Here is a 26,482-nt window from a genome sequence, read left to right on the forward strand (position 1 = left end):
CACTGTCACGGTGGACTTGATTACAGAGATGAAGGATAAGAAAACTACTTCTATATTTTGAGTTTGCAGTTTGTTTGAATGCTATTCTTGGTCTCTTTCTCCTACACTGGTGTTCTGATTTTCTTATTTAGTCTATGATGTTCTTCAGTGCTTCTCGCATTCCATATTTGCTCAGCCACCTAGTCTCTGAAGTGATTATTGAGTGTCAGTGTATTGCATTGCATGCGTGTCGGGGGGATTGCTTCTTTTTCTTCTGCTCACGCTCAGCTGGAGCAACAGATGTCTGTCACTTCTCCTGGTTACGGCTTCCCCTCACACTTTTCATCTCACTCCCCCTCTCATGCGAATATCAAGCGGTGAGAAACAGCATGTATGCATTAGATGGAGCATGTTTACATGTAAGACAGGGTGCCATGTGTGTGTGTGTGGGGGGGGGAGTGGTGCAGCACGTGGGTGGATGAAACCCTGGGGGCTGCACAAAAACATTCCTTCCTCTGTTCAACAGTGAGACTTTGACTAAGGACACCCTGCCTCTCTCTAACTTCCTTTTTAGTTTGTCTTTCAGCATTTTCAGCCAGTCAGGCTGTGTAAAAAAGTGATAGTTCACCCAAAAATTCAAATTTTGTCATCATTTACTTATCCTCAGTCCAATGTCAATCCGAACCTTTCTCTTTTTTGGTCTATACCATGAAAGTCAGTGGGGCAATGTTGTTTTGGATCCCAGTGACTTTCATTGTAGGGACCAGTACAGTTATTCAAAATATCTTCTCTTCTGTTACACAGAAGAAATAAAGTCATACAGGTTTGGATCGACATACTGTAAAGGTAAGTAAATACTGACACAATTTTGATATCTGTGTGAACTCCTTTAAAGTTGCAGTAGCGAGTTCAACTTTAAGTAAAATATGTCGTTTAAAATGGTAGCTGGAGAATATTTTCGATTGTATTTACACAATTGGTTCTTTTTATGTCCCATCTGTTTTCAATCTAAAATCGTGTAATTTATGTAAAACGCAATACTTTAAAGCTTTCTTTGTGTGCTCTTTTATCATCGTTTTGACTCTGCGGGGCTCTGGCATAGTTCAGATGCCTCTTGTTTAATCTCCAGTGCTTATGTAATGGATATTCTTCCTCTCAGCCAGAGTATGTGCTTTCTACCTTCACTTAGGATCATCTAAGTTAACCTCAGACGTCATTCTGAAGTCGTGCCAAACCGTGCAAGCCATGTAAGGGCTGTGAAGTTTCTGAAATGAGCTTTCATTTAGGGATGTTGCTATTTGAATAATCCAGCTTCCCTAAAGAAATGTCAAAGAAAGAACGAATTATGCATTTGAATGGACTTTATTTCTGTATTAAAACAGTTATGCGGCCATCATGTTTAGATCAAATGACAAAAATGACAACAGTTAATTTTATCATTGAAACCCAACTTTTATTGCTCGCAGAATAAATTAATCATGTCTGTCTGTGAATAGTGCATCTATACAGTGTAGAAAACTACTTTGCACAATACTACGCCAATATATCTCCGAGATGACTCCAGTGTCAGTCAAACAAAAATTGCTAAGTGCACAATTAAAAATCCATGGAAAGAGCATAAAACACCTCGTAAGTAAACGATAGCAATGCACTTACTTTCACCAGCAAAGATGACCATCTCAAAGTGACAGTACCCTGTGGTTATGTGTAGCTGATTTCGAATGCTACTATAAGTCAGCAAATATAATTTTAATGTTGGGCATTAGCATCGGGCTCTCCTCCTTAAATATAAATCACATAAAGAGAAAGCTGTCGGCAGATGGAGATGCTTAAACCCATATGTGACTTCCTCCCACCCTCTCCTTCTTTTTTTACTATACTAGCCTGAATCTCCTGCCTTGGAGATTATATGCCTCTTTCTGACACCTAAGCTCTATTTTCTATTATAGAAGGGAGTATAAATGGCTGGTTTATGTAAGAGCGTTTAATCACGCTTGGATGAGGGCTAAATGTTTATTCAGCCCTGGGAATAATGTACACAACCTGAATGCATCCGGAGAAGGAGGTCTGTCGACGTGCTGCTTTCTGCATGGTTAAAGGGGCAGACATGATCGCATGTGCGCGGACGAGCTATCAGTCTGGTTAAGTGTCACGCACATCCCTTTCGAGACCATACAGATGAAATGTATGTATGTTCCATACTAAGATTGCAATGCAAACACTTGCATACACCCTCTTTGTTTTGATGTTTGTAGGAAAAACAATCTACAGTAGATTGTGCAGAGATAATTATCCTCACATATCTGTTGTTTTTCAGTGTTTTTTCCTGTCTGTGAGGGTGTAATAGATGGAAAAGTCCAGAACTTACAGGAATCAACTTCCTCAACCTATAGTAATTGTACTTTTCCACCCCTCTTAAAAAGCACTATGGTACCATATGGTAGCACCACAGATAGTCACCATACACACCATAGTCCTGAATGATTACCGTATGGTAATACTGTGGTACTTTTGGTACTTTTTTTGTTGGAGCTATTTCTTTTGTTTCACTAATTTCTAGTTACCTTAGAAATTTGTTAAAGGGTTAGTTCACCCAAAAATAAAAATTTGCTCATGTTTTACTCACCCTCAAATCATCCTAGGTGTATATGAATTTTTTCTTTCAGACGAATCCAGTAGGAGTTATATTAAAAATCATCCTGGCTCTTCCAATCGTTACAATGGGAGTACAAGTGGGTGTTTTTGTTCAACAGTCCAAAAGTAGCCAAATAAAGCATGCATCCGTAGTAAAATGTGCCTCACACAGCTCTGAGGGGGAGTAATGGCCTCCTGTAGCGAATGTATGTGTATGTATACGTTTTTGTAAGAGAAATATCCATATTTAAAAAGTTATAAACACAGGAAAGATAAAATACTTCACAAAGATATGAATACTCTCAACATTCACAATACTTCACACTCCCAACTTACCTATAAATGTGAGTTATTTTTGCTGTGTTTTTTGTGTAACAAGCAGTCCACTGAAGGCGAGTTTAAGAGCCCAAGTGCAACTTTATTCCAAACTGATCCAAACAAACAAAGAAAGACTTGACTTGGCATGAACAGACTTGACTCACTGACAGCAGGTTACAACATCAATACTCGACAAAGGACAAAGGCAACATGAGGGCTATTTATATAAAACAACAAGGGTCACATAACAAGAACCAACCAATGAGGACACAGGACACATGACTAACACAACCAATGAGAACATGACACATGAACCAATACCAATAATAACATGAGGGCAAGGTAATCACATGACTAGAAAGGGACCATGACTAAACTCCAAAATAAAAGACATGAGAACATGCACATGAAACAAAACCCAAAACCAACATTACACCCCCCCCCCCCCCCCCAAAGATGGCCCGGCCCATGCAGGGGAACAGGATCAGAATCAGTGGTGAGCCTGGGCTGTGGAGCAGAGGGCAAGACCATGGGCCATAGTGCAGTGGTGGACCTGGACCATGGGACAATGGCAGACCTGGGCAGTGAAGTACTGGAGGATCTGGGCCATGGATCAGAGGCAGACTGTGGACCAGTGGAGTAGGAGACCATGGTGGAGCAGGCAGAGCAGGAAGCCAAGGTGGAGCAGAGGACCACCAGCTCAGCAGAGCATACAGGAGCAAAGATCCCCACAGTAGAACAGATAACCACCACAGCAAAGCAGGTGTCCACCGAGGCAGATCAGGCGAGACTGGAACAGAGAGCAAAGAGAGGTTAACAGCAGCCTCTGCTGCTGTAACAGGACAGGCAGAGAGTTCATGGACGGCCTCCATGGTCATGACAGGGCAGACTGTGAGTTCATGAATGGCCTCCATGGCCATTACAGGACAGGACAGGCAGAGAGTTCAAAAGCAGATGCCACGCCTCGTGAGGTTCTGCATTGGAAGCTGCCACCTCTGGATGTTCTGCAGTGGATTACACCACCTCTGAGGCAGACTCGTGGACAGGAGAAGCCTCTGGGGCAGACTTGTGGACAGGAAAGGCCTTTGGAGTGCAGTGCGCATCACACTGGCAATCAGTCCATGCCCAAGCTCCACATACACAGGAGCTTGGGTAGTACATCAACCCCCCACCCCCGACCCCAAAAGAGAATCCTTTGCATGGTATCCGTGGCATGACGAGGCTCAGGCATGGTGGACATAGCATGGCGAGACTCAGGCGTGTTAGTCATCTTGGCAATAGGCTCAGGCATGGCAGTCATGATGGGACAAGGCTCTGGGATGTTGGTCATCTTGGCCAGGGATTTAGGCATGGTGGCCATCTTGGTCAGGGAGTCAGATGTGGCAGCCATCTTGCGTTGAGACTCTGGGCTGGCAGCCTTCTTGCAAGAAGGCTCCTGAGTGGCCATCATAATGTGAGCAGGCTCTGGTTTGGCAGACATGACATGAAGAGGCTTTGCCTTAACAATCATGATGTGAGCTGGCCCTGGAGTAGCAGGCAAGACATGGGCAGGCTTTTGCGTAGCAGACATGTTGTTAGCAGGCCCTGGATTAGCAGACATGATGTAAGCAGGCCCTGGCATAGCAGACATGAGATGAGCAGGCTTTGGCTTGGCAGGCACGACGTGAGCAGGCGATGGCTTGATGGGCATGATATGAGCAACTCCTGACATAACGGTCGCGACATGAAGCTGCTCTGGTGCAGTAGGTATAGTACAGTTCCGGGGCTCCTCATACACAATTCCCACAGTAAAAGGTGAACCAGCCAGCAACAAATCAAAGTCAAAATATTACTCTAGGGTAGCAGAGAAGGGGTTGTCTGGCATTAGGTCATTTAAACAGTTTAAGTCCATTACAAAAGATACCCTTAACATCATTAAACGTCATTAAAGTCCATCAAATTACATACAAAAGTCCACAACATAATCCTCAATGGGACGGTTTCCTTGGCGAAGTCACAGAAGAGCAACTGCTGGGTTCATAGTTGTTGTTGAGTATTCTGTAACAAGCAGTACAATGACGGATAGTTTAAGAACCCAAGTGCATCTTTATTCCAAAGTAATCCAAAATCCAAACATCCAAACAAACGAAGAAAGACTTGACTTGACATAAAAAGACTTGACTTGGCATGAACAGGCTTGAACAGACTTGACTTGGCATGAACAGACTTAAGTTCAGAGTTCATGGACGGTTTCTATGGTTTCCAGACTCTGAGTTGAATGCTTGTGTTGATTGTGCTTATGTATTGTTTTATGCTGTGTGTTGTTTTATGTTAGTCTGTATGTGTATTTTGTTTACTCTTTGTATGTAAAATAAAAAATATAATAAAAATAAAATTAAAATAAACACTTTTTTCTCACTTGTACTGACTGTTATAGGGGGATGCTGTTCTGGCAGATGACATAGGACGTATGTGTACATAAAAATGTTTAACATTTTAAATGTGGATATTTTTCTTACAAAAACACATCAAATCACTACAGGAGGCCTTTATTCACCCCCGGAGCCGTGTGAGGCACATTTTATTACAGATGCGCACGATTTATTTGACTACTTTTGGACTGTTGAACAAAAACACCCGCCTACTCCCATTCAAATGATTTTTAATTAACGCACGATTGGATCTGTCTGAAAAAAGAAAGTAATTTACTTATAGGATGCTTTAAGGCTGAGTAAAACATGAGCTAACTTTTATTTTTATGTGAACTAACCCTTTAAGTTATGGAGCATCTTCTAAATATGAGAACAGTATATTTGTATGTATTTTACACGTGTCATGCCACTATTTAAAAGTTTAGTGTCAGTAATATTTTTTAGGAAAGTTTCTTATGTTCACCCAATGCTCCATTTATTTGATCAAAAATACAGTAAAATAGTAATTTTGTGAAATATTACATTTTACTTTAACAGGTTTTTTTCATCTTAATATTCTGTTTTAATTCAGAAATAATTTTAATATGCTGATTTGGTAAGAAACTTTATTTTAAGAAAATTCGTTTTTCTTTATTTGAGATTAAAATCTTTTGTAACATTATAAAGGTCATTGCTGTCACTTTTGATCAATTTAAAGCATGCTTTATGTTTTTAACAAATTTCTTTGTAGGGTGTTCTGCATACTTGCCAATGTCAAAAAGCAATAGTTTTATTCAGGGCTTTTTTCCTCTGATTTAGCTTACCTCTTGTACAAACCATGAGCTTGATTTTTTTTTACCCATTTTATGTATCAGTATAAAAAAATCCAGCCACTTCCATTAGTTCTCTAGTGGTGTAGCCGTCTTTCCAAAGACCAGGAGAATGCAATCATATAGCTTTTTTAGCCAAACCATCATTCTGGTAATTGCAGAGCAGTGAAAGCTGTTTCTTTTCCACACTCCAGCTGTAGATGACTATTATTTACAAGCCCAGCAGGAATCCACTATATGATGTCTCCTCTCTCCATCCTTATGACCACCAAGTTGCATGACAATCATCTGCTCAGACACTATTGAGGGGACCATGACTATGCAGCTGAGACAGTTCCCCACTGATATCTGAATGAAAACATTTGGTTGCAATAGGGTGTCTGCATGTGTTGTCTATGTATCATTCATAGACCCACATAGAGAATCAATAAACTTGGAACAGAAATCTTGGACGTAATGGCACCATGCATTGACTTTATGAAATCAAGCATTAGCAAAGCTTACAGCTGAGACAGCAGATTTCAAAGTAATTGCTATTAGCATCACTCTGAACTTGCAGCTAGAAAGACAATTATGTTATGAGTTAGAAAATAAGAAAGGAAAATAGAAAGGGAGGAAGTAGAGGACGGATGCAAACAGTCTGAAGAGACATAACTCAAGAATTGTGTCTGAGCCGAACTAAGACTTATCTTCTGAAACTTGCTTGGCTCTGACAGAAACAGGAAACTGAGTTTTTACCTCAGGAAAAAACACATCTTTGCTTAAAATGAGCTGGACAAAGGGGCTTGTAGATTTTGCAGCTGTGTTCATTGTGAAGAACATTGCCATAGAGGCTGGGAACCATTTCAGTAAAAGATTCAGGAATTGCGCCCACTGATTAGCATAGATGCGTTGTTTATTAGCATGCACTGTCTGGCTAGTTTTAGCATGCAATTTATATAAATACTAAGTCCTGCATGGATATTTCCTGGTTAAACTGGATTAGGAGACATTTATTTTGCCTCAAATAGTAAAGTAGTATAGCTGTTTAGTAAATTTAAGAGAGCCTTTACCTGCTAAGATTTTATAAAACTTCTGCTCTCTTTAAATGTGAAGTATGCAGTTTTTGTGCATGTGTCACTTAAGACAATTAGAGAAATAAAGCATAATAAAAAAATAAAAAAGTTTTAAAATTCCCTGTACATGACATTATGATTAATTTTATTCTTACAAAATCTTACTATTTATCTGAGACATGGCAGTAAAGAACTAACATGAAGAAACCCTACAAGTTTGGTGTCTCGAATAAAACCCAAACATTCCATTAAATTCCTTCTTGTAAAAGCACCCGAATATTTCCCTTGTTTTACCCCATTATCTGTCTCTGCATATTTTGGAAAGCCTTTAAAAACTCCCACTACAATTTGAACAGGAAAGAGATTGATGGATCATTAACAAATTGCATAGTAGTTAGTGAACAATAAACTAGCTTAAGAGTAAAAAAAATCTTACAAACTTCACTTTTAATGTGTTGTTACATTGTCAATGTATAGATGATTACTTTATCTCCCTTTCGCCTCTCAAAGTCTGTCGTGAAAAATATATTTGAAGCTTTAGTCTCATCTTCTCTCTCAGCATGATCCTGCAAATGTAACTTGTATCATGAAAACAAAATGGCTGCACAAAAACAGCTTTACATTACTGAAATACATGCTCTTCAAAGGCATGTAAAGCTTCTTAACCCTTCTGATTTAGGTGGCTGGTGAAGAACGATGCTTTAATGAGGCCTGGGTATGAGCATGTGTTTCTCGTCACTGTTGTGATTAAGATGGAGACAGCACCACTCTGCAGTAAGTCACAACATCTGCTGCTATATTGCGTATCTACCACTGCAAAGCCCTCTACACCTCCAGTGGTGTGTCACAAACCCACAGGTTATCTTGCTTTTATATATACTTTTCCAGAGTACAGGCAGGCATAATACATGTGAGGATATCAGACAGACTCCAGTGGCAGGAAAGAAGTGAGTAAATCGAATAAGGACCTCAGCGCCGTTGCTCTGCCAAGAGGACAGTCTCCTTTCCAAGTCTCTGTTTTCTTTGGCCGTGTCGTATATTGAAACCAATAACTCTACACTTTCTGTCTCCCCATGCCTTCATTTTCACTTGCAGGTTTTCTTTCCCATTTTCACCCCAATTCAATTTCATAGCCGACTGTGGTGATGCCTGAGAGATGCGATAGAGGGCAATTAGGGGTGGAGAAATGGTCACAACAACAATTGTTTTTCTTTCTCTCTCTGTGTGTCTCTGAAACCAAGTGCAAATTACAACACAGAAACTTGTTGCTCTATGATGTTTACATTTTTTCCTGTTCTGTACAGATTTGTTTTTGGTTTCTTTTATTGGGGGGGTCAAACACTTTCTCCATATTGTTTGTTGACATATTGGCTGTAGCTGAAATTGCACTCTACACCCTAATTCACTATTCCCAACGTTACCAATGTAGTCCACATAAAAAGTAGTTCACATCCAGAATAAACATTTCCTGATAATTTATTCACCCCATGTTATCCAAGATGTTGATGTCTTAAGTTTTTTTTTTGAGAAAAACATTCCAAGAATTTTCTCCATATGATGGACTTCAGTGGTGGCCAATGGTTTGAAGGTCCAAACTGCAGTTTCATTGGAGTTTCAAAGGGTTTTACATGATTCTAGCTTAGGAATAAGGGTCTTATCTAGTGAAACGATTGGTCATGTTTTAAAAAAAAAAACTGTATATATTCTTAGCCACACATGCTCTCCTTGCACTAGCTCTGCGATGTGCATGTGCATCATAATGCATTTTGTAATCATCTTGGTTAGTTCTCTGTCTGTGTCCTTTTATTTAAAAAAGGTTTAGGGTAGGGCAAAAAAATCTATCTCATATTCTCCTCCATCTTAAAAATCTTCCGACATTGTTGTTTTAACTTTTTTTTGTCAAGGACATTTGACTTTCTTTGCATGTTTGCTTTGTAAACACTGGATCAGTACTTCTGTCTACGTCGTGCATATGTAATTACATAATGCGTGAGGTCGAGCATGTGCAAGACAAGACTTTCTGGGTAAAAGTATATGTAACGATAAAAACCTTCATATTCATCCGGAAGAAGGAGGCGGGAACCGGCGGACAATCAAATAACATTTTAATTACAAAAATAAACACAAAACAGCGCACCATCCCCTCACGGACGACTGGTGCGCTCAAATAAAAACCACAACACAACTAAGCCCAGGCCTGGTCCTCTCTCCCCTTCACTGTCGTCGCTCCAGTTTTATATCCTTCCATCTCCTACGTGGGACTCGATACCGGCGGTGGGCCGCAGGTGCCACTGATTTGCCCAATCATTGCCGGCCTCACTCCTTGTTCCCACGTCCCTCGGCCCCGCCCCACTCGCCACAGTATATGCATTAATTTTCTTTTTAGAAAATGTCCAATCATTTCACTAGATACGATCCTTATTCCTAGGCTGGGATTGTGTAGAGCTCTTTGAAGCTGCATTGAAACGGCAATTTGGACCTTCAGCTGGTTGGCCACCACTGAAGTCCATTATATGGAGGAAGATCCTGGAATTTTTTCCTCTAAAATCTTAATTTCTTTTCAACTGAAAGAAAGACATAAATGTCTTGGGTGACATGGGGGTTAGTAAATTATCAGGAAATTTTCATTCTGGAAGTGAACTACTCCTTTAAAGAAAATAATCATTGCTATTGATTTTTTGGATGGATGGATAGAAATATCTATCCATAAATCCTATTTATACCTCGATCTGTCTATATGCTTCTATAAAACACTGGGTCAGCATGCATCAACATGACTGAAAACAAGAACCACATCAGTCTTTTAGTGTGTAAATTCATACAAACCAGTCATTTTGAGACATCAACTTCAAACATAAGGTCCATTACAACTTTAGCCTAAATTTTCTTTCTATGTTTTAATCTGGTTTGTCAGAGAAATCTGAGGTGAGCTTCCCTGCTTCGCTTTGTCTTATTCCCAGGTTTCTGCTGGATTTGTCACACACACATCCAGGGCACCATGAGCCCACCTGAGGCTAGTGTCTCTGAACAATCTTGACTCAGCCTTGTAATGAGCTGGCACTCACAATGCTTGGCAGCTACTCAGCCCAGAGAGGGAGAGAGGGCTTCACAACTACAGCAATAATAATGATCTCACACAAAAAAGACTTATCTGCTCCCATTGCACATGAACACTGATAAGTGGCTCTTCAAGGGGCTGGCTGATTGGACTGGTTATTAGCTGCTATTTAGTTACAATAATTTTCATGCAAGGCCACTTACTATGGCGTGTATGCTTGAAACAAACTGGGTTTAAGTGCCAACCTCAGTGGTGTTAGTGGTACTAAAGCCAACTGAAACGAGCACTTAACATGCAACCTATATGGCAGCAGACCTTCTTTTATAGTCAACATAAAATCAAAACTGACTATTTCATGTCTCTGTGAGTATAGAACAGATCAGATAACCAGAGACATTGATAGATATTATTTATAGTGGATGGGTATGTTTTGTGTTCAGATCCCACTAGCTGAAGTCTTTTTAAATTTGCAGACATCTTTTTTTGTCATCCACTTATAAGGTCTCATTCCTCCATGCATAATGGAGAAATGCTGCAAAAATAGCAAAAACTGAAAGCAAGCTGAGGTACTTAAGACTGCTCTTTGCTCAGTAGTAGGAGATATTTTTAACACAACACCCCATCCCCCTTCTTTCTCACTCTTTCTTTCCTTCTCTCCTTTGCACTCTCTCTCTTTTTATCACTGTAAATCTCCCTGATATATTTTCCTTCCATCCCTCACTCTTTCCATCTCTTACTTGGTCAGCCCCTCCAGCAAAATGAAGAAATAGCCCCAGCTGAATATTGGGCAGAAAGTTGTATGATGTGCCTGTGAGGAATGTGAAAATCAAGTGAAGTGTTAAGATCATTCCAGGGGCAAATCTCGCTTTCTGATTCTCTCTTCCCCTGAACCAGACTTAATTAAACTTCTGTCCACAGCTGGATGCAATAACCTACTCAACTATATTCACCTTTGTTTTTCCTCAGCGTTTCCCTCTGTCTCTCTTTCTGTCTCTGACCCTGAATTCCCCAAGGAGGATATGTGAAGAAACATTTCCATTCATCTCAAAGGCTGCTGCTTATTTGGCACCACTGGAAATGTGTGATTTAAAATCTGCCATTTTTGCTTATCTTAGATCTTTAGACACTGTAAATTCCGTTTGGCTAATTAGATGTAATCAGATTGTGTTTGCTGTTTGTCTCAGTGTAAGGATGAAAAGAATGAGGTAACAAGTTATTAGACGAAGAGGGAGGATATCGTTCTTTTGATTTCCACATAATGCTCTAAATTTTGCTGTGATTCACAACATTACGAATGCCAGAATGAGCCACTCGCTTCTGGTGTTTATCTTGGTGGTGAGAGGAGTGTTTTCATTTACTGTTGATGTGTATTTTAGTTGCACATTATTGAATTGTGTTTTTCAGCACAAAGGTCTTTCTGTCACTGTTGGCAATCTCTTGAAGCTGCTTTCCCTTGAGGGTTCTTCATGGATAGCACTGGTAGACATATTTTCTTTGTTGCAAACAAACAAATTGTAGAGGAGTAGAAACAGTTCTTTAACCTCTTGGACCAACAGCAGCTTGACTCCATGTAAATGGAATACATAAAAAAAAGGACAGATGTTCTTTGCTAAGGCTCAGAGCATCCATGAGAATAATAGCTTGTTTATGATATCCAGTGTGTTATCCGCTTATGCAACAAGCCAGTGACTTATTAAGAAATGCTTCTCTGTATACAGTCACTTCTGACCTTGGGCGGAAATGAAATATGTGTAGCAGACAGTGTTTTTTAAGCGGACATTATGTGCTTTGTTCATAGATCGGAAAAGTGTGCTGCTTCAGCGTCAAGCTTTGTTAGTTAAGTCACTCCTGTAGTTTTCAAACTGCTGATCTCAATGCCGTATTGGCCCAAATGCAGGTTTAATTAGAAAAAGGAGGAAAGTGAGAAAGAGCTCTTATGGTGAGACGTACCGTGTTCCAGAGATAGCTGATGATTTAAACTTTACATCTCATAGTATTTATTAGTATACCTATATGCTTAAATAAATTCATAGTAATATCATGATGCATGTTCAGTAACATATTATAAGCATGTTGCCATTTATAAACATGTTAAAATCATGGTATTTTGTGAAAGAAAGAAACAATGAAGAAAGACCTTATGAAAAGTACTGTAGAGGGTCCAATATGTTAAGGTAAAACCATGGTACATTGAAATATACCATACTAGTAATTTATGACTATGAAATTCACATAACATGGTATGTATATTGCACTAGGTACTTCAAATTATACCATTCTAATACAGAATTTTGAAAAAATAAATAAATAAAATTATGCAGATAGATACATAGAAATATCCATCTATTGTAATCAATATCTATTCATCTGTCATAATTAATATCTCTTCATAAATCCTATATATATATATATATATATATATCCACATATCGTTTTATGATTGAGCGTATTACCTATTGATGCTGCCATGGTACTTAGGACGTTTTTGTAAGGTATATACAAAAAACATGGAATTAGCAAAAATGTGTTAATATTTCTTGGGGAAGAAAGAAAGAACCCTTACGAAAAGTACTGGAGAGGTACCATGTTTCTGTGATCTGATAGCAGATGGTGGAACACAGATATATATTAATAATTGATGACTTTGATTGTAAAGTAAATAAAGAATGAAAAACAAGAATGTAAGATTTCCTCCTGTAACCAAATGCTGATGCTCCTGACACCAGTCCTTCACTCATTTGATGATGCTCAGTTGACATTTTCAGAGTCAGTCATCTCTTGTGCTGAACATGACAGTGATTGGCCCGAGCAAGATTTTGATGTGATAACAAGCTGGCTGTGTAAAGTGAACTTTCAGACGTGTGTGTGTGCTGTATGCATATGTCAGTTGATGCCCGTAACTTGTCTCTCTGACAGCTTTTCTTTTGTGTGGTTGTCCCTAACTCTCTTCCCTTGGGGTTTAGTTGCCATGGCAATGTGACTTGAAGAAACAGAGAGACATGGTAAGGAATAAAAATTTGTGCTGGAGGCTTAACAACCATTATTGGTCTGCACATACTGTATACAGTGTGCAATCGGTTAACTATGATGCACCTGAGTCGCTGGAAGCATCATCATTTGTAAGTATTACACAAAGCTCAAAGCAAAGATCCTCCCACACAGATGGTGACACCCAGTAAACTACTATACCTCAACATAGCTGAGAAAAAAAGGCTAAATACAACCTTCATTAGACAGGAAATACTGGGCATCGCTTGTTATTACATTCCCAAAAGACGCTATTCAGATGGTTAAACACACTTGAGTTTTTCCTATGATCAGTAGAAAGGACTATCATATCACTAAAACATCATAACAGACACTCACTGAGCTCATCTGCCTTTTTATCTACACAGAAAGCAAGACTTTTTATTCTACCCTTCTCTGATCAACAGGTTCTCTCAGCATGGTTGCACATCCTGCCGTGTAGAATCTAGTCTCACTTAGACAGGCCCTTCACTAAAGAACAGCTCATTCTGGCCAAAACCACCTACTTAGATGGGAAAAGATCAAGGAAAATAGTTCATATGTGTGTATATATATCATATATATAACCAGAGAAAAAAATATGTAGTTTTTGTTATATTTTTAGATATAATTTTATTATATATGTAATTTATAAATGTTTCTCTCATTCCCTGCTAGTCTTAATATTTTATGCTCCTTGTATAATTTCTTTGCTGTTTTGTTTAGTTTGTTAAGTAAATGTACATTTTAAGGATGTTTAGATTTTGTTGCTGCTGCTGCGTCAAGTTGGCCATCCTCAGACCCAGAAATTGCTTTCCAATTTTGTGCGCTGTATGTATTGACTGGACTGTGGGAGGTCTGTTGGTATGGTGTGTGAGACTTTTAGACTGTAAGAAATCTGTGTTTTCTGTGCACTCTGCAATGTGTGATGCTCTGTTGTGGTCGTGTGTGGGTACAGTAACACGGAGGTGGATGAGCAGGCATCTTCAGGGAGATGTTTTTTTCTTCTTCTAATGATCATTATTGTGGAGATCCGTGCACAAACAGGCAGTGGCACGTGGACTCCCTCGTAATTCAGAGCTTCTTTTTTGGAACGATCTTCATGAGCCATCCAATCAGTGGCATCTGGGCCTAAAAATCCTTCCACATGAACCAAATGCTGCTGTAGGCAGATAAAAGCTTACACACAGGGAGGTCCACCCACACACACACATTGTCACATGCCTAATTGCTGTATGTGTGTTGTGATGGAAAATGAGGTACAGACACAAAGTAGTGTGAAAGAATAACTCCAGACAGATGGTAATGTACAGAAGCGATTAGCATGCTCATCCTAAAGGGATGCTGGTTTTTCTGTTATTTTTTTCCTTAATTATCCCATATAGGGAACAGGTGCTGTTGGTTTTCCTCACCTCTCTGCCCACGTGTTTGGGATGTTATTGTTGCCCAGGGCTGCAATGAAAAACATGCAGATTGCTCACTATTGCAGTATATGGATCTGCATAATGGACTCGCATAAACACAACAGAACTCTTTTCAAACATTTTTCTTATTTTTATATATAGAGATAGATAGATTCTATTTACTGTATATACAAATTCAATTTAATTAGTTCAAAATGTGCACATCCATAATCAGCCACACTAGGTTGACTGAGTGTAAAATTTAGTCTGATTAAGTGGTTGAGTCAGTCAGAAGTGGAAGGTTTTGCTTGTGTTTGTGATACAAGACATCTCCAGATGGTTTTCCTGACATACATTATTTGTTTTTATTGAGGCTCGGTTTATCTGTTTGTCAGTTATGTTCTGTCCCTGTTGATGAGCTTTGACCTAAGCAATTTGTCAGTTTTATGGTCATATGATGGCATTGTTTTCGAGAATGTTCCCCTTGACACACTCCGCTGCAATGCAAAAACTTGGACTACTTGGCCTCTGTTTAGAGACTATTTTGCCTCCTGTCTTTTATGTCATCAAATTGATGTGTTAAGTTGCTAAAGCTCAGGACCCGAATGCAACCAACTCCTGAAGCTAAGAAATCCCTTAATTATATGTATCATGCAAGCAATTTCATTTTTTTTTTAAATAGCTTTTTATGTTCCTCAGAGGAAACAACATTAAACAGACTTGGAAGGACATGAGGGTGAGAAAAGAATTAAAAATTTTGGGTCAACTGTTCTTTTTTTTCCAAGTTTAATGTTTTTGGCAAGTCATGTCAGATATTTTCTGCAGTCAGTGCTTTCTACATGTTTGATTCGATTCACTTACAGAGTTTTCATTGGCACGAGTCAAATATTGTTTTTAGAATTTGATTTAATCAACGTCTGAGGTTACAGTTCCTAATAAAGTTACCGATACACTGGAGAGCAACTCTGCACATGCTCAAGCTCATTCACACATCCCTCTCTTACATTATTGATACTCGCGTTCAGGATTCGGTGGTGCTTTCTTAAGCTGACAGTGAAAAGATAAATCTGAGTCATCAGGAACTTCTATCGTTCACTCCCTGATAGTGACCCCCTCCACCCAGCCACTCGAACAGCAGTCATGGCCCATCTGAATGAGTGCGTCAGCAGTGAGGGGTGATGCCGGGGTTGACTCAGGTCTCCAGTCTGGGGTGTAATTTACATCTCTTTTACCCCTCTTTTGTAGTGTCAGCAGGGCCTGAGCCAGGAAAGCAGATAGCCACGGTCCCGGTCTTGTGCAGCAGTTGTGCGTCTGTGGTAGAACATGGCTAGAGGATGAGGGAAAGAGGCTGGGGTTGCGGTATAGGAAGGCTTTTGGGAGCAGACGGGCAGGAATACTATGGTTTTTTTCCACAGGCCAGTAGTTTATCACCACTGTTGAGCTTGTGCCACGCTGTTCAATTCCAACAGAGTGGTAAGCCTCTTACCCAGGCGCTTTGGAGCGTGAGACTGATATCGCTAGTGCATTATGAATTTTTTATGCCCAGTTTTGCTTTTCTTCGTCATCAAAATGCATCAAATCCAGTCATTTCATCATATTGTGGAATGGCAGTGAGAGCAGGTCATGTGACCCCAGCATGTGCGCATGCTTAAAATAGTTATCTGTATGACGGTTCAAGTTTTCTCAATCAGCCTGCCTCTGAGAGAGCGTCTGATATGCCAAAATTGGAGGGTGTCTCTGATGCTGTGGTGGAGGAAGTGGAAGTCTACTGTCATGACTCAATTGAAAGGACTGAAGTGCACTTATCAGGGTCCAGACTGCCTGTTTTTGGCGTTCATTCATGAGGCAGTAATTATTGTGTCAGCCTGACTGTGTGTGCGTGCTTGAGTTTGCGTATACGTGTGCACTTTATACTTCAATAATATCTGGACACTGTTTTTGACCTTGTGTTCAGACCTTGCATTTGCAGCCTCTTAACAAGTGGCAAATCCCTATCCAGACTCAGGAACAGAAGATCAATAAATCCAGGGAGGTGACTTCTGGAAAACACAGGGCTTGTTTATGTTAATGTGGTTCTTCATTTATGGCCTGTGGTTTCACAGTATTCATATTGTCACTCACAGAGGGTTGCTTCTTTTTTGCTTTATGCCATGACCACAAATCTGTTGTTTATACATGTGGGAGACTAATGGCCGATTAGTATGCTACAACAGCCTTTTATAGCCACATTACGTTAAAAAAAAATAAAATAAAATTATAGGATGTTGAAATGAAGTCATGAAATCAGGTAATTGAGAAAAGAGAAAAGTGATTTCCACAGTAGGAATAGTGCTTCTTTAATCTCATAATTGTTACTTTAAAAAATATTATTTAATTCTCTGAACATTGGGACTTTTATATCAGTATATATATTTTTTAATGTGGCACTAAAACGGCATTATAGAATGCTGCATGATAGATAATAAGGAAACAATAAAGTGGATTCCATAAAAGTATGACTCCGATCTGGTTGAATGGAGAAAGAAAGCATTGTGAAATGCATTGTGAAAGCAACTTTTATACCGAGACTGTGATTTTAATGCTCATCTTAGCTTTTCTTCATGACTGGGCAGGGTGGGGGTGGTGTGGAGTGCTGGTGGTTGAGGGTCTCTGAGGTTGAGGAGGCCGACAGCGACTTGTAATGCTGCAGGATAGGGCGAGTGGAGGAGAGCAAAAAAGCTTGTGGCAGAGAAAATGCAAAGGAGGAAGATGGGGAGGGTGGAAGAGCAGTAGAGGAAACAGCCAAGTGCCAGTTCTCATTAATTAAACAAACACATGAAGAAAAAGAGCCATTAAAGGGACAGTTCACCCCCAAAAATAAAAACAGTCACCCTTATAACATTCAAATAATTAGTTTTTCCTTTCAGATCGCAAGAAGTGTTTTTTCTTACACTGAAAGGGAATTGGAGTTTTTAAGCTTCAAAAAGGAACTTAAAGTATCATAAAAGTGGTCCATACGACTCATGTGCTATATATACTACTTACTACTGTTATTGCTACTGTTTTTTTTGGATTAAAAAATGAGTGCTATCATATGACTAATCACGATTAATCACACCCAAAATAAAAGTTTTTGTTTACATAATATATGTGTGTGTACTTTGTATATTTATAATATATATATATATATAAATATAAAAATACACATGCATGTATATATTTAAGAAAAATATGTTATGTATATTTATAATATAAATTATATGAATGTTAATATATAGCCTTAAATGCATGTAAATATTTTCAAATATTCCAAATATATACTTTATTTTGGAGTATGTATATATAAATAAATATACATAGTGCACACATATATTATGTAAACAAAAACTTTTATTTTGGATGTGATTAATCACGATTCATTGTTTGACAGCACTAGAGAAAATTTAAGTTGTTACTCACTGATAATCATTGCCATCCATTGAGCTATTAACTGCTGATAAACTGATTCATTAAAAATATCTAACTTAAATCAAAGACTCATTCATCAATCAAAACAGTGCCACAGGTGCTAGGAAAAAGAAATCTCACAAAAAGCTGTTGTATTGCTTCAGAAGTCTTGAAGTATAGTCTTTTAGACTTTGTTATTTTCATCATGCTCTTCTTGAAGCCTGAAAGCACCACACTTTAAAAAGAAACTCATACATGCTCAGAATAAATGATGACAGGATTTTAATTTTCCGATGAACTATTTTTTTTAGCTAAAGAAAGGGGAAAAAAGGATTAAACCCCCAAATAAGGCTGTGGCCATAAACATCATACTACATTTAACAAGTCTTGCTGCTTTGCGAGGAAAATCTAATCCAGGAAATGGCTGTTATCACAGCCATCCAGGAAACCAGCACTCTGATCGAGAGCTGGAGATGCTGTGTGTGGCCACATGCGCAGAGCAAATAATGTTAATGGTGCAGTGCAGTACAGTACGGTCCGATCTGGAGCAGCGTGTTATGTGTCCACTCAGAAGATGCCGTCCTTCAGTGTCTCTACACACACAGATCTGTCTGAGGCTCAAACAGCTCCATTTCCTCTGCGTAAGTGAAATGCAATCTAAAGGCCAGGCCTCGGTTGAGAACAAGTGGTATAGAGTGAGAGTGAGACAAAGAGCAGGAACTACGTACATACATCATGACAACAGAGAAAAATAGACTCAAACCATTCTGCATTTGTGGCTCCACTTGCTCGGCACTCTGTGAGAGGACATGACAATTACACAACACAAGAAGAGTTGATACATTAGAGGGCTAGTTCACTCAAAAATGAAAATTCTGCATTATTTCTTCACCTTCTTGTTGTTTCAAATGTGTATGACTTACTTTCTCATTATTATTATTGTTATTTTGAAAAGTGACTGCACAATGGAATTCAGTGTTGTTTTGGGCCGTGATAGCTTTCATTGTATGGACAAACATGGATAAATGTATCTTCATAATATGTCCTCCTCTAGTTATTTTTCAAGGAAAGCTGTGAAATGGAAATAGGGTGAATATATGATGTTCAAATTTTATTTTTGAGTGAACTATCCCTTTAAACCTTTGTGTAAATGTGTGACAATGTATGGTTCGAATCTATAACTTTGTCCACAAAAATAGTTTAAGGCTCCATTAATTTTTTCAGTAGTTTTAGATTTATTGGATAAGAATTAAAAAAATTTTTAAATTACGATTTCTGTTTGATGAAATGCTTTAGAGCTTGGCATAACTAAAATATATATATATTATAAAAATAGCAATGGAGTTATACTATTTTAATAACTTTTTCAGGTCTAGAAATATATATATATATATTAGGGGTGTAACGGTTCACAAAATTCACGGTTCGGTTCGATACAATACACTGGTGTCACGGTTCGGTACGTTTTAGATACAGCAAAAAGAAAAAATTGGCAGATAAATTTCCTTGATTTTTAAAAAATGTTTTATTTATTAAAACTAACAAAGTATGTTTGTTTGTTTTTTACATTGAACAATGATGGAGCTTTTCTTTACCCATCTTCTATGGTGTTTTCTTAGCAGCATACTGTATAAAACAAAAACAGCTCCTTATAAAAAAAATGAAAATGTTATATTAGTTATGAACAAATACAAAGATGTAACTTTTTATATGGAACTCTATAACTCTTTATATTGAGTGTGTTTTTACTCAATTGGTTCTCTATAGGGCTTATGTTTTTATGAACAAAGCAGGAATTACGGTCTGTCTGAAATGGGCTCGTGAAGGAATATTGTAACGGGGCTCAATTCCATTAAGCATGTTCTTAAAACCTACGTTTTCCACTACAGAGTAAGGCGCTCGCTCACTCAGTACGCGCTGAAGGCTCGTTGCAAAATGGCTAATGCGTTTAACAGACCAGAAATAGAAGATCCTCCAATAACCAACAGGTCTGGTGTTTGGGTGCAATTTTGGATTCCCTTTAAGCTATAATGGTGATGATAGAATGAATGGTAAATAGTAAGGTCTCATATCCGCGGCTATAACGTAACCTACCAATCGCCGTGGTGGTGTCTTTTGCCCTGTTTGAATCAGTTGGAAATGTCTATCTAAATGCTGCGGGGATAGTTTGTTGTGTGTATGTTTTCTCCTTTTTTCCGTCTTTTCCCAGATACTGACACACTAAGGTGATGTCGGCGTAAATGAGTTGACATGTTTAAAGTATTCCCGCTGGTGTTTTTTTTTTTTTTGTATTCCCGCTGGTGTATCCTAGATGCGACATATCGTTGTCATCATCTCTTGCCATCACCATTATAGCTTACAGGGAATCCCAAGTGCACCCAAACACCAGACCTGTTGGTTATTGGAGGATCTTCTATTTCTGGTCTGTTAAACGCATTGGCCATTTTGCAACGAGCCTTCAGCGCGTACTGACCCTTACGAAAATTAACCATGGTTTTACTACAAATAAAACCAAAAAACCATGGTTACTATAGTTAAACCATGGTAACCACAAATTAACCATGGTTTTGCTATATTAACCATGGTTTAACCATGGTAATTGTAGTAAATCTGTGGTTCTACAAATGGTAGTCAACACGCCAAAAAACCATGGTTTACTACAGTTTTACTATAATAAAACCATGGTTATTTTTCGTAAGGGGAGTGAGCGCGCGCCTGACTGAGTAGCCTAACATAAACATATAAGTTGGTGTTTTTTTCTTCTTCGAGGGTGTCAGGGGCGTTGCCTGCTACGTCGTTTGGGTTATTGGGCTACCTTGTTGAACGCATATCATTATATTTCACAATTTTTTTTATTTTCCAAATATAATTAATTAGTCCAAAGAACCGTGCGTACCGCGTACCGAACCGAAAGCCTCGTACCGAACGGTTCAATACGAATACGCGTATCGTTACACCCCTAATATATATATATATATATAAATTAGGCTACTGCATATATGAAGATTATTTAAGTCAGGAACCCTTGTTTTTCAAAAGGTTTTTAATTTTTAACTACAGTATTTTAATGCTCGTGTGTTACCTTATTTAAAGCCATTTTAAGTAATCTTGAGGCCTTCTTGTAAGGTTGCTGAGGCCTTACAAGAAGGCCTTACAGAACAGTAGTTCTGAAGTTGAGAACTACTGTTGTAGGTAAATGTTTGGGAGGAGAGGTCTTCCATCTTGGAGAAAATGTGCTTCTTCAATGTGTGGGTCTAAATGAGAAAGCCTGGGTCAGGTGCAATCTCCAGAAATTGGATTATAGCAATATCAGATAGCTGCAAAGAGGAAGTTGATGGAACACCAAATTGTTCTTGGCACATTCATATTTAGCTAAAGCAGTTTTTTCCGAAATAATATCCTCACTTCATAACATCATATTTTCCAAAGCCTCGTCCATTAAAGTTCTGCTCTAGCCTCCAAACGTTCAGATAGCATCTAGTTATCCATAAATTAAAGTCAGTGTCCCAGATTAACAGATGAGCATGTATTTTGGATGCAGATACACCAGTATTGGATGCTGACGTCCTATTTGGCTGCTTAACAAGCTTAACCAAGTTAGTTTGGATGGTTTTGAATGTTGGTTCAATATATCTTTGCCACTTCCCATCCTATAGGAAGACAGAGAAAACATCAGGTGCAGATGCAGTGACTCAACCCCAGTCCAAACGCAGCAACTGTGGCCATGCCAAACAAAGCTGACTAAAGCTCTGCGGGTCTCCAGAGGCCTGAGCCTCTCTGAAAATTGCCGCCATTAGAGCCAACACACTCCCTCCTGCAGAGCGGCCGCCTCAGCACTCTACCAGCCAGTCAATAAGTGGAAATGGAGCACAAATTCCTGGAAAGGTGGACTCCACGACACATTGGTCTTCACATGTCCCTCAGCAGGGTTATCACTAACATTTCTAAAAGACTGCAAGCATTTGCATACTTTTATGTCTTGTGAGACTGTCTGTTGTTTCTTGAGCTGTAAATTGTGTAGCATAAGGCAAATTTATTGAACAAAATTAAATTACTTATCAGTATCTATTCATATAACCCATTTTTATATATTAAATTCATTGTTCCAGAGGCATTCCCATTTGTTTTAAGCATAAACTTCTGTAATTTTAAGGTTTAAAATTTAGGATACACTCAGTAAAAGCAATATTATCTTCACCACTCAGGTGAATTTATCTTTTAATAATGTTTATATTATTATTTTAATTATATTATATTATATTATATTATATTATATTATATTATATTATATTATATTATATTATATTATATTATATTGCACTATTGAAAATACATATTGTGCATTTTTCTAAATAATATTTTTCATTTAATTAAGTTTTGCTTCGAAACAACAATATGAATTGTCTACATGTTTTTTCTATGTTCTACTTCCTAATAGTATTTTGAAGTTTGAATTAAAATTTGAATCCCAGATTTTCCACATAAGTCTGAAATGTTTTTTGCTTTGATCTTCATTAAGAAGTACATTATATGCTTCTTCCTCAGATAACAGAGTCTGGAAAGTTTTTTAGCAAGTGTCTTAGAATCTGCATTATCCCAGAGTACAGAGATTGTGAAGCTCAGAAAAGGGAACAATCCCTTCTGTTGCACCAGACTTCTCATAAATACAGGGCTCAGAAGAAAGTGAGAGAGATTTAGAAGGAAGAAGATTGTGAAGAGAGAGATGGCAGAATCGGAAGAACAGCACAGCATTAGCTGATCACTGGGGACGAGGAGGGCTCAGGCTTAATATTTTGCTTAATTCAGATTTTAATTATCAATTTTGTTGAGCAGTGCAGTGGCTGCATTAACAAAATGCCTATTTGTAATCTCTCCTGGCTCTCTGTCACACCATTACAGAAATGAGTTCACACACACACACACACACACACACACACACACACACACAGACTGACAGGAGAGCAGTTTTTCATTTCAGTATTATATCCCCTCCTCTCCTTGTCAATGTCAGAGTGATGGAGAGAGACACACTTAACCCAGTCAGGAAAACATCTAGAGCGCCTTTGCAATGCCGGATGGGTATTATGTTAATTCCCTGGATCCCAAGTTCACAAAATGCTGTCTTGATGTAGAAAAACTCCTGGTTGCAAATCAGGGTTGGAAGGGTGGCACGATTGATGAGACATGGAACACTAAGATATTATTGGTTATGCTCTGTTGGTTGCCATGGTGAGGGATGCAGGAAGTAAATCATGTGATCTATCTATCTATCTATCTATCTATCTATCTATCTACAATGAAAAGGTTTTTGCCCCCTTTATTTTTTATTAAATCATGAAAGAACTGTGATTAACTACATTATTTTAGAAAGCTGAGTTAAATTTCACTACACAGGTTGTGACCTGGTTACTGGCAGACCAGTTGAAACAAAAAATCACATAAATACAACCTTTCTGACAAAGTGAAGCATGCTTAAAGGGCAACACATTATGCCACGATCTAAAGGAATTCAGGAACAGATGAGAAACAAAATAATTGATATGTATCAATCTGGAAAAGGTTATAAAGCCATTTCTAAGGCTTTGGGATTCCAGCGAACCATGGTCATAGCCATTATCCTCAAATGGAGAAAAAATTGTAACAGTGGTGAACTTTCCCAGGAGTGACCGGCCTACCAAAATTACTCCAAGAGCACAACGATAACTCATCCAGGAGGTCCTAAAAGAACATAAAACAACATCTAAAGAATGGCAGGACTCACTTGCCTTGATCTATCTGACTATTTCAAATATGAAAAGTAAAGTAAATTCTTTCAGTTCAAAATTGAATTAAAATTCAACATCCTGTTGCCTGCCTTATTTTGATATTGAATTGAATTTAAAAGTAATTCTCAATTCAGTTCTACATGGTGCTAAGCTGTAGTTTGTGGGACTGAGTATATGTTGCAGGCCTGGAGTCAGACACATGTTGCATGAATCAGACTCTTGCAAACAGCAATCCTTTCCATAACATTCAGATGCCTGCAACAATGCATGCACAGGTGTCTTATTTATTTTCCTACAAAGTTATATAGAGTTGTTTTTGCTGTCTTGTTTGCAATCTGTTTTCAAGCGATATAGTGTGTTAGTTTTTCTTTCTCCATCCCTTCCACTAGTATCCACTGTGCCTTAAGCTTGTGTTTGTTCAAGACCTTTTCCCTTCCCTCCTATTTTAAGCCCCTGCTCTCCTCCATCCATTCATCTCTCCATCTTAGATCCCCTTACACTAACCCCCCAAACATGCTCTCATGTTGACTTTGTTACTGAGGGCCGATGAAGCAGCCCACCGGCCGCTCTGAGCTGAAACACATGCTCTCCAGAAATTATGGTTTGGCCTGCCAGTGGGGGGCTTTGGGGAATTCTGTGTTTTCTTCCGTCCAACTGAGCCAACCTTAGATAACTGCTCAGTTTCCATGCAGGGTTGTTTTCACTGTGCTCTCTTGGCTAATGTGTTGTGTGGGCACTCATTTTGCTGGAGAGGTTTCTGGTGATGGAGACTGGAGTTTCAGGGGCCGGTAGCTCTTTGCCGTGTGGACAAAACAGCATGTTCTTTTTGTGTAGTTAAAGGCTGTTCGGTAGCCCTGAGGATTGGGATATCCAATAACCTATTAGGCCTGTTTCTCACCTAAGTGTTTTTCTGCTCATATTTACAGGTTACAGAATTCCCACTGTGTCTTCTTTCTGTTCAGTAAATTGGACTGAATCTAGATTGTTTTAGCAGTTTGTTGCTACAGTTTGGGCTTCGGGTTGTGGAAATTATAGATTTCACAACAATCAGAGTTATAATATCAATAGCTATTCATAATAAAAGGGCAGCTCCTGATTACAATTTTATATTTTATGACCATTATTAAAAGAAATATTCAATGTAGTAACAGAAACCACTTGATGTTTTTTTGGATAGAACTGAAGCTTTTTCAACATTACAGTTACCAAAAAAAAAAGATTTATAATAATTTTAATTCTTTTCTTATAGGTTTAACGTTTATTTATTATTATTATTATTATTACTTTTTTTTTACTATCAGCATATGTCAGATATAAAAATTTCTTTGGAGGAATAAAAATAGATGCAAATTGGACAGTTGTATATAAAGTATGTAAAACTATAAAGTCAGTGTAAATGGCAGAGCTAGGATAATTTGGTTTCAGAAAAGATTTATGAGAAATGTTCATATTAATAAATGTTCTTTGTAGACTTTTGTGAAGCTCTGAAAATTGCTGGGATCTCCTAATGTCAAGGAAAGTGTGATTACTAGGATCTTTTTGTCAGGAGAAAAATCTGAGACTCATGTTTTCTATTGCTCTCGGTTTAATCATATTAATAACTGAGATGTTTAAGGGATTTCATTTATAATTTTTCTTTTCCATGAAAAATGCACTGTAAGTTGTGAGAAAAAAAACTTAAAGGTTGTACTCTTTCTTTACAGTGTACATATACAGGTTTAAAGGAGGTTGCATAAAAAAATCTCATTACATATTCTCTCCAGTTTCCTCTTCGCTGAAGCTATCTAGCTATTAAGAAAAATCCGTTCTAATGTGTTGAGCACTCAGTCAGTGTCATATTAAGAGGATCTTTCTGCGCACACCACCAGCACTTAAGCGTAGCTCTGCAGCTTTCAAATCAGTTCAGCTCCTCTGTTTACCAGCAATCAAAATGGAGCATCTCTTCTCATAATTTCAGCCTTTCTCTACAAGGTGTGTGCTACAGTTTTTCAGAAAACCTTGGGTCTCCATTTTCGTGCATTGTTGCACTGCATCTCGTTACTTTAACAAATACCCAGGTTTTTAAATCTGCATGTGGGGATATAGTGATGGATAATGCATTGTTTCATGTGGGTGTCACTGCTGATTTGTGGAGGATACCGTTAGTAGTGGCTGCCTGTTCCCAACAGCCTTTAGTTTCTGATAACATTTAGTTCCCTGCTTAAAAAACAAAACAAAACAGGGTAATGAATTGGTTTTTGCTTTTTCATAACTGGCACTCTTTCTTAATCCGTCGGGTCCATACTGAGTGTGGAATGAAACCATTCCTCTTTTTTTGTATCCCGTGTGGAGACACAGGAGGAACAGTCTGGCATGTTGTTCACACAGAGAACTGTTCCCCTCTGAGCACACAGCAGCACGGTATCAGGAAAGCAGCTTTGCCCTGCTGTTTAGCCAGCAATAAGAGTTATAATCCTTCCACTTTAGGTTCTGCTGAATTCCATTTGGGTTGAGGTCAGCTCCATTATTACACTGATTATTCCCCGATGAAAGTGGAAAGTTTGTGGATTAGATCACGACAGGGGTTGTTTCTTTGTGTATCAGCACAAATTGTAGGTCAGTTCTGCTACGCAAAACAT

General features: G+C 38.5%; 1 protein-coding gene across 3 annotated transcripts in view; it reads left to right on the forward strand.

Annotated features, from left to right (window-relative positions):
* arhgef25a (Rho guanine nucleotide exchange factor (GEF) 25a) overlaps positions 1 to 26,482 on the forward strand; it is a 74,353-nt gene that overhangs the window by 22,583 nt on the left and 25,288 nt on the right. The window lies entirely within an intron of this gene.

The sequence above is a fragment of the Carassius carassius genome, chromosome 37 (assembly GCF_963082965.1).
Source record: "Carassius carassius chromosome 37, fCarCar2.1, whole genome shotgun sequence".
Lineage (NCBI taxonomy): Eukaryota > Metazoa > Chordata > Actinopteri > Cypriniformes > Cyprinidae > Carassius > Carassius carassius.